This window comes from Poromitra crassiceps (assembly GCF_964638095.1).
Source record: "Poromitra crassiceps genome assembly, chromosome: 10".
NCBI lineage: Eukaryota > Metazoa > Chordata > Actinopteri > Beryciformes > Melamphaidae > Poromitra > Poromitra crassiceps.
Genome location: NC_139631.1, coordinates 26,505,818 through 26,514,416, shown reverse-complemented (window position 1 = coordinate 26,514,416; position 8,599 = coordinate 26,505,818). Strand labels below are relative to the sequence as shown.

At 46.3% G+C, this 8,599-nt stretch overlaps 1 protein-coding gene across 1 annotated transcript in view; it reads left to right on the top strand.

The window, feature by feature from the left end:
• LOC310784346 (uncharacterized protein) overlaps positions 1-8,599 on the top strand; it is a gene marked incomplete at both ends in the record, with an annotated part of 162,652 nt that overhangs the window by 49,612 nt on the left and 104,441 nt on the right. The gene's annotated exons all lie outside the window — the stretch shown is intronic.

Here is an 8,599-nt window from a genome sequence, read left to right as displayed (position 1 = left end):
GAGAAGCCCGCGCCGCAGCCCGGCTAAATGACAGCGCGCAGAATCAGAGGGGATTGTGGGATGCCTGTGGCCTCCTCTGCAGTGTTTTGGGGTTTTGAACAGAGTCCCCTCTCTCTGTCTCTGTCTCTGTCTGCCTCTCTCTCTCTGTCTCTGTCTGCCTCTCTCTGTCTCTTGCTTATTTCCATCACTGCCTCTAAGGGGTTGAGGCCATGAGCAAACAACAACACTCGTGCCCAGAGGCTTGGTTGGAGCTGCCTGCATTGCAACGGGGACCCCCTGTCTTTGCCTTATTAGATAGACTTTCACCGTTGAAACTTTAAAATGAGAGGGATGACTGAATGATGCTATTTGCAACACTTGCAATTGAGTGGCGGTCGGAGAGTAGCGTAGGTGTCCTGTTTAAAATGCTCCAAAAAGTGAAGGAGAAAGTCTTTGACTAGGAGTGCAAGAGAGGTAGCCATCACACGAATATTGAGGTTACCTTCTGTGCCACTTCATGTGCAGTAGCTGTTTGTGGAGCGCTTTGCTTTATTCAGTAAAGTTATTTTAGTCATCCACGATGCTAAGATGAACCCCAATCCTATCAAACTAAATTATGTTGACACGTAACTGCTATCATCACTCCAAATGGCAGAAAACAAACTTTTGCCATTCGCGTTCGAACGTTGATTCTACTGAACATGGAAGTAGGTACCTATTTAGAGTATTTGACTCAGTCGTTACTCTTCTCTGTTCCACTCTTCTCTGTTCCACATTTGCAATGGTGCAAATTGCTCTAATCTAATCTAGCTGTTTAGTGGAGATGACTAAAGCCAGGAGGAAATCTAAACCCATACAATAGCATCCCCTCTCTCTAACACTGCTGGAGATGAAGAGAAAGATTTATCTGCTAACAACTTCACAAGCCCAATAACAATGGCTGCTATTCAGGTGTATAAGGTTGTTATTTGTGCACCTACACAACAGATTAGATTATTTTTAGCCTGAGGGGGGAAAGGATCTCCATTGTGTTTCCCTTTACAGCGAATAATCACGCTTCTTCTACCTTTTAGTAAAGTGGTCACATGGTGGCGGCGTGCCGCGCGCGCGGTGTACACTTTGCTTTCTGCTGCAGATTAAAAGATTAAAGGCTTTCTGCGCAGAGAAAGACACAAACAGCAAAACCCAGTGAAAACCACGATTTTGTCAACAAGGGCACAAGACGCTGCTACAGTTGTGCTGTATATACATTATGGAGAAAAGCCTCTGTAGTGCGATTAGGACGATAACGTCATCACATGTTAATGACGCGAGTGTTAGCTAGCAATGTGCAAAATGAGCGGCCTCTGATATGCAAAGCACCTCTGCTGTGCGAGTGTGTGGAACAGAACAGTATGTATGGAAATGCAGGGGAAATAGAGATACTACAGTGTGCAGTATGGAACAGACAGCATTATCTATCCCCCCCCTTTTCTCCTTCCTTTTCTCTCCTTTTCCCCTCTTTCCTTTTACCCCCCTTTGGATCCCTGGATCTTGTCCCATCTCTCCTCCTGTGTTGTTGCCCAGGCAGGCCTATCCGTCGCTCCCCGGGGACGCCAGGACGGCTGCTGGTTATTTCTGACTCTGGAAGATGGTCGTGACTAATTGATTCGACATCTGATGGAACGCGTGTGTAACGTCTCTCTTTTCCCCCGTTGCTCCAGCCTTGCCACTTGCTCAGATGAGCAGAAACCATTAATGTATTGTGCATATATTTATGTACTGTACGTAGTACGGCGGTGTTTGATATCGCAACGGTGTTTATGCCAAGCACTTGTCTGTGTTCCTCTTTAAATCCCACATAGTGTTGCCCCTGGTAATCTAAATTATTACTGGACTGTTTGATGATACCCTCTGAGAATAGGAATTCTGTACACCATGCATTCCCATTGGTGTCCTCACAATGGATTACATGGCTAACACTCAAAATACACCCACTTATGTTGCTGTTAGATCACTTTGTATTGTTTTTACATGTTTGTGTTGATGTTGCATCCCATAAACACAATTGATCCCAGGGGCTGCTTTGCTGTAGGAAAACATCTAATTCACCTATCGAAGTGTAGCCATCTCTCTCTCACTGTCTCTACAACCCCCCCCCCCCCCCCCCTTCCCCCCCACCCCTCTATCCTTGTCTGTGTGGTGTGATGTTGGGTGGGGTCCAGAGAACTTAATGAGGCGGTTCTGATGGGCCGGGTCCCACAGGTCTTGAGGCTGCAGCAGGCCGCTGTTGATGCCCACTCCAAAGCACCTAATTGATCTAATCATTTAGCCAATTGGTCAAAGTAATCCGTCTCTGGTGGGCACACAGGGGATGAACAATGACAAGTGTTTAGTGGCTGCAGGCTGCTTTCCTGTCTCTATCTACCATGGCCTGGAGGTAGGTAGGTGTGTGTGGGTGTGTGCGTGTGTGTGTGTGTGTGTGTGCGTGTGCGTCCGTCCGTACGCGTGTGTGTTCTTGTGCAGGCGTGCCGTGCACAGTTGTGTGCATATGTGCACCCAAGTCACAGCGGTTTTTGCTTAAATACCCAAGCGAGTAAAAAAGTTCACGGTTACTTCTTCTTCTTCTTTGCTTATCTCAAGTTGCTGTCTGTGTTTGTGCGATACATAATTGATGAAACCTTGATACCTCGAGTATAAAGATCTCAGCCAAGCTCACATTGGAGTGGATAATGTTTTGCATGTAATATTAATGAAAAGTGCAAAGTATATTTCAAAGGAGTACGCAGCATTTTACATCTTGTAAAGGTCTGGCTGTGTGGATGAGCCTTTATGAGGAAGACACAGTCAGTATGGTGTGGATGAGGAGAGAAGGCCACTGGGGAATGATCAAGTGTGCATCCCATCGACCCGCATCCTCTTCCCCATTACCCTGACATTTCATCCCCACATTTAATTCCGGGCCTTTCTAAAGAGCAGGTAATAGTGCAGAGGGGTACAGGGACCCAGAATTAAGCAGTTTTACACCGAAGGGTAATTTGGTGTGATAAATGTGCCGTCGCTGGTAACTAATAATACATATTTTAAGTAGCAGCGGCGCGCGGCTCCGCGGCCCAGTAAAGGTAGCATCATTATTAATGTGGGAGCCGCGGCGTGTTTTAGTCAGGGTTACGGCACCAAGGTCACAGCTACGTTTCACTGAATTAAAAGCCATTTTGAGCTATGGCACTCCTAATCAACTCGGACCTAAAGGTGCATAGCTCACTTATAATGAGGCACCAATGAATTTAAATAAACAGCAAGATCTAGTGATTTATAAAGGCAATGTGCTATCCTTATAGCTCGTTAGCCATGACGGATACTCTTTATTCTCTGGGCTTCTTTACCCACAGGACCCTGAGCTTTTAACCAAGTAATGTCTGCCTCCATTGTCAGCGGATATGCATTGGGAGCAGGACACTTATCCCTGTCATTATGAAAAGTGGAGACACAATACAAGAGTAATGGTAATGTATGCCATCCAAATAGGTGATTTTTCTCCTCTCCTTCCCTCCCGTTTTGCGCCGGTGTAAAAACTAGCCCAGAGTTTTAGAGCCGTGAATTCATCATCACATTTGCACAAAGGCGTTTCTCCTGAATATCCTGAAAGGAAGCGTAATCCTTGATAGTGGAAATGTTTTGCATTTAAAGGGCTGCTTTTGGTCGGGGAATTGATGGTGATGTTTGGGGGGCCTGTTAGAGTGAGGCGACTTCTACTTTTTAGACTGATCACCTACATAAATTATAATATTTTCAGGAGTGAAAAGAGTCAATGGCTTATTTCAACTACTTTGAAATAATAGAAACTTCCTCAGTCAATGTGCCCCCCCCCCCCCCCCCCCCATTAATATGCTGATTAGGAACTTTCTAGAATGATGATGTTTGATGCTCAGACTCTTCTTTCTCCAGATGTGGAGGGAATTCATTCTTAGGCAGTCCCCTGTCCTGGCTAGCAAGGGCATTTCCCCCCCAATAGCCCCCCCCCCCCCCCCCCCCCCCCCCCCCCACCATTGCCCCGCCTTTTTTTTAGGCGGGGCATTACTTTCCAATATTGATCTGGCCTGTTGCAATTACAGGTATTGCTCCTGGCTCTGGAGTGCTTAGTATAATGACCCTGGGAGGAGTGCTTTAGCTGGGGCCAGACAGGGCAGTCAGGCGTGCCCATGTAGCCGCCCCCCTGGCCGCCCCCCTGCCGCTCCTGTTGGGGCATGCCAGGGCATTAGCCACTTCATCAGGTCCTTTGTTGCCCGCCTCTCTTTTGTGTTGCCCTTGAAGGAGGTTGCAGGCAAAGCCATGGCTGCAGCCTCCTCTTTACATCTTGATACAGCTTATTCAGCGCGCTCGCTCTCTGAGAGATCAGGCTTTGGGACGGGCTTCCCTCTAAGCTCTGGATTCAGGATCTGTTTGCCTCACATTGATTCCTGCAGCTCAGGCAGCTCGCCTCAGGCTCCCCAACAAATGACAGGTTTCATCACTGTGCGTTTGATGCCTGCGTTTGAATTAAAAAGAGACTTCCAGGTGAAAGACTGATTCATGAGTGCAAGGTAAAGACTAGCACTGAGAGGAAACGGCAATCAGTTCATTCATGCCTGATATACAGTGCAGTTTATTATACATGGCGATGCCATAGGCCACTCTGAATTTAGATTGACATCAAATATTTTCATTTTCCAAAGGACAAAAGTGTTGACTCACCTCCAAAATACACTTGTTTGATTTCCCATGTGAACGTACGTAGCACACGGTGACACCCCCATAGCTTTCAACATTCAGGAACTCAGCCCTTCACTGTGCGCCTCTTTTCAGAGTAATTTTCGCTCCTGACGCCGCGGCTCTGCCTACCTGCCAATTTCTGTCTCAGTTCCTGAATGGCTGATTTGTAAAGCCATGTTCACCTCAACACTCAGAAGATTTACTCTGGAGTGAGCTTGCCAGGTGTTTGAGCTGTCAGTTCACTCCGAGTTCACTAACTTGCCGAAGGGAAAGTAATAGCCATACTCAGCCAGTTGACTCAGCCAATTGAGTAGCTACTGGAGTTGGAGTGGAATATGACTGATCGTTATTACTGATTTGTGGATCGCAACAACATGAGGCGGCATAATTACAATGGAAACATTACTCTTTTGTGTTGGAAGCTACGCTACGCTCATCTTGTTATTCTGTACAGCTTGCCCATGCCGAACAATTGCGCTACATACATGTTGCATTCAGTGATTACATGACTGATGTGTTGAACTATCACAAGATCTACACAGGAAATCTATGTGCAATCAGCCTACTTTCATTCCTTTAGACCTACGCTGTTATCTCCTCAGCTTGTGTTTTCTATTTGGCGACATTTCCTCCACCTTGTTTTTCTGGTTACGCTCCCTCCTCCCTCTCACTCTGCTTTATAAACAAGCTGTAGTTGTTTTTGGGGCTGGAGGTCGTTGATTTGTCTGCCTCTCCCCGTAGGTCATTGAGGTCGCCACGGCCCCGGAAGCGTCAAGCTTGGAAAATGAGAAGCCCCGCTCGGCTCCCCCGCTGGCGACCGGGAGCACCCCTCGCCCGCACCCGCCCTGATGATTAATGCCACCCCCGTCCAGCCACAAACCTTTCTGCCTCAGATAATGCCAGGCAGCAAGCGCGCCTGACACTTTTAATGTATAATTAAGTAGAAAAAGTCAGCACCGGCTATGCAAATTTTTTAAAATGATAAATGACGCTGTACAGCAGCAGGGATTGATTTGGTGTAAATGAAACTAATTAAGGAAATGTCAAACATAATTAATAAAACAGGTTTAAGCTGCAAAACATTGTCAATTGAATGAATGAGGAGGCATTGGCTCCCATTGTTCAGGCTTTATTTAGGTCTTGTGTTTAGCTTGTTCCCTGCTCCAGAATGCTCTCTCCCCTCCTCGCTCCCTCCACCACCAATTCCCTCAGAGGGGGAAAATAAATTTGCTTGTCTCTCCGCTGACTGTAGAAATTAATTGCTGAAATCTTGTCCCATCCAAGTGTTACATTCACACGCAGGACATTAACATAACTAATTTGAAAGAGCCCAAATGACTGCATAATGGAGCTCCGTCACCATGCATGACAGTCGCTGGTCATACCAAATTAGCTTGGTTTTATAATTGAAAATTTTTCCCCCTGTTCCAATTTTTGCACCATTTCCCTCCTCTTTCTTCGTCTACTTTTTCCTCCTCTTCCTCGCTCCTCTTCTCTTCTCTCCGCTCCGCGCTATCTTTCCCTTTCCGTGATAAGAACAAAGGTTTGATAATTTACAAAAAGAGTGCTTGACCTATAATTAGAGAAGAGGAGTGAGGGGAGAGGAGGGGGGTGGGACGTGGCGGCGGTGGCAGAGTCAGATCCTTAGTCCTGGTAATGATGCTGGAGACCTTGCGGCCCCCGGGGAGGCGGAAGAGTAATGGGATGGGCTATTTTTATGGGGGAGCAAAGCAACGGGCCACCAGCCGCTGGGATGCCGGAGCCCCGGCTATGGTGCAGAGCAGCAGGGGCTAGCAGGGGGCTAGCAGGGGGCAAAGGATGGTGAACAGTCAACCTGCCAGACTGCCAGCTCTCCGCCCTGCCCATCAGTTCTATACGTCAGCCTGATGCGCCGCTGTCGGCCTCGGTGCCCCTGCGCCAGCCCGCCGCCTGCCCTTGCTGCGGAGAGAGAGAGGAAGCTGGGGGGGGGGGGGCATCGTGGTGGAGAGTGGGTTGGGGGGTGTGTGTGGTAGGAACATCTGCCACTCTCAGGATAACAGAGGACTCTGAGATACAAGGTGAGGGGTGTGTCACAGTTTAATGATGCATCTGGATGCTCGGAAAAACATGCATACAAAGACACACGCCTGGATCAAATCGTAGTTGCAAAATAATTCTTAGCATTTGCTGTAGCCCGGCGCTGAGTGGGGTTTACCACAACTCAGATGTGTGTTCAATCACTTAAAAGCATGCTAGACTAACTAAAACACTCTGATAGTCTAAACTTCCTGGCAGTGTTTGTATGTATGTTGTAAATCCCGCCCATCTGGCACTTATGTAATCTAAGACAAAGCATAAATGCTATTTATTAGTCTCTGTACCATGTCTGTACTGCGTCGCCCTAGTCTGGTGCCACCACAGATACTGCTAATACCTGTGCTTGCATGTATTGCAGCCTAGCCACGGGTGCCGGTATTTTCGTGTTTTGGTTCAGCACACTCTCCAAGCACAGCTATTTATCATTCTCGCACATAACAATTCTCAAGTGTTAAGGAGGCAAAAGAAAACAAAAACAACAAAACAAAAAAATACAATAACAAAACAAAAAAATACAATAAAAAATAAAAAAAACAAGGAAGAAGAAAAAATCCGGCACATCACGCAGTCTATCCCCCTTGCATTTTCATTCTCATCTTTATTTCATTATCCCAGCGAGGAGAATCTTGTAAAAGTAAACCTAAATCCTCGACTCCGGTACTGTTTTTGTGTTCGTTGTGTATGACAGTAATAGCTCTATAGCCACCGTGGCCCCACAGTCAGCCACAGAGCTAAGATGATTTTTGCAGCAGCAACGCTCTGTTGCTGTATTTAAAGATGGAGGTGTTTAAGAGCACGCTTCTCTAATCCACACCCTTTCATTACAGCCTTTTCTTTCCTTATTATTCCTGTGACCAGAGGAACTGTACTGTGGCGGGTAATTAGCAGTAGTTCATAATGAGTGTGGTCGGTCCACTGAGCTATATGTTCTGAGTTGGGCTCAAGGATATAATTTCATGTGAATTATTACCATATGCAATTCTCCAGGAGCACTTAAAAGCTCATAACACACACCCACACATTAGGTGGTGTCTCCTTCCTTCTCGTGCTGGAGCTGAAGTTACTGCCTCTTGTGTTTATTGCTCGGTCGTGTTCAGTGGTAAAAGGGAATCAAAGTTGACTACATCATACATAGTTCCTGCATGCTTGGCTATACAATAATGTGTGGAGCCAAAATAATCTGCGTGGTGATACAAAAAAGCTCCAAACAATTAAAAAAACAAGCACTCCAGCACACGCGCAGACTAATTACTGTACATAAACAGTCACATCTTTAAATACACAGCCTCAGTGGTGGGGAATTATTATTGGATTCCAGGCAATGTTTTTGATAAAATCATAAATCTCTACAGCCTTGTGATAACATCAACCTCTTGTAGAAATCCCTCAAATTACAGTATGCAGTACCTCTGGCAAAAATCGCTTGATTGAGCAAATCTGTGCCCCGTTTTGCACATTTTCCCTAAAGTTTCTGAGTAGTATTTCACCTTTCATGTTATTTCCTGTCACACATTTTGCTACAAATTCTTTCACAGAACCCAACCCTTCAAATGCCAAAGGTCACAAGTCAAACATATGCAGCACGGATTACAATTTATTACCCCGCATTTGCCTGATAATTTTTCTCTTTTGACAAGCTTAGGTAAATCATGTAGCCTGCTCTATAATGTATGAGGACTCGGCCGGCCTGATGAGTAAAGTCCATCGCTATTGGCTGCTACCCCAGTGGTGTTTGAGTTCCCACAAGACCAATAAGGCTTGTCTGTGTTCCAACATGACTGGAATCAGTGCAGGAACAGGTAGAGGTCCAGGT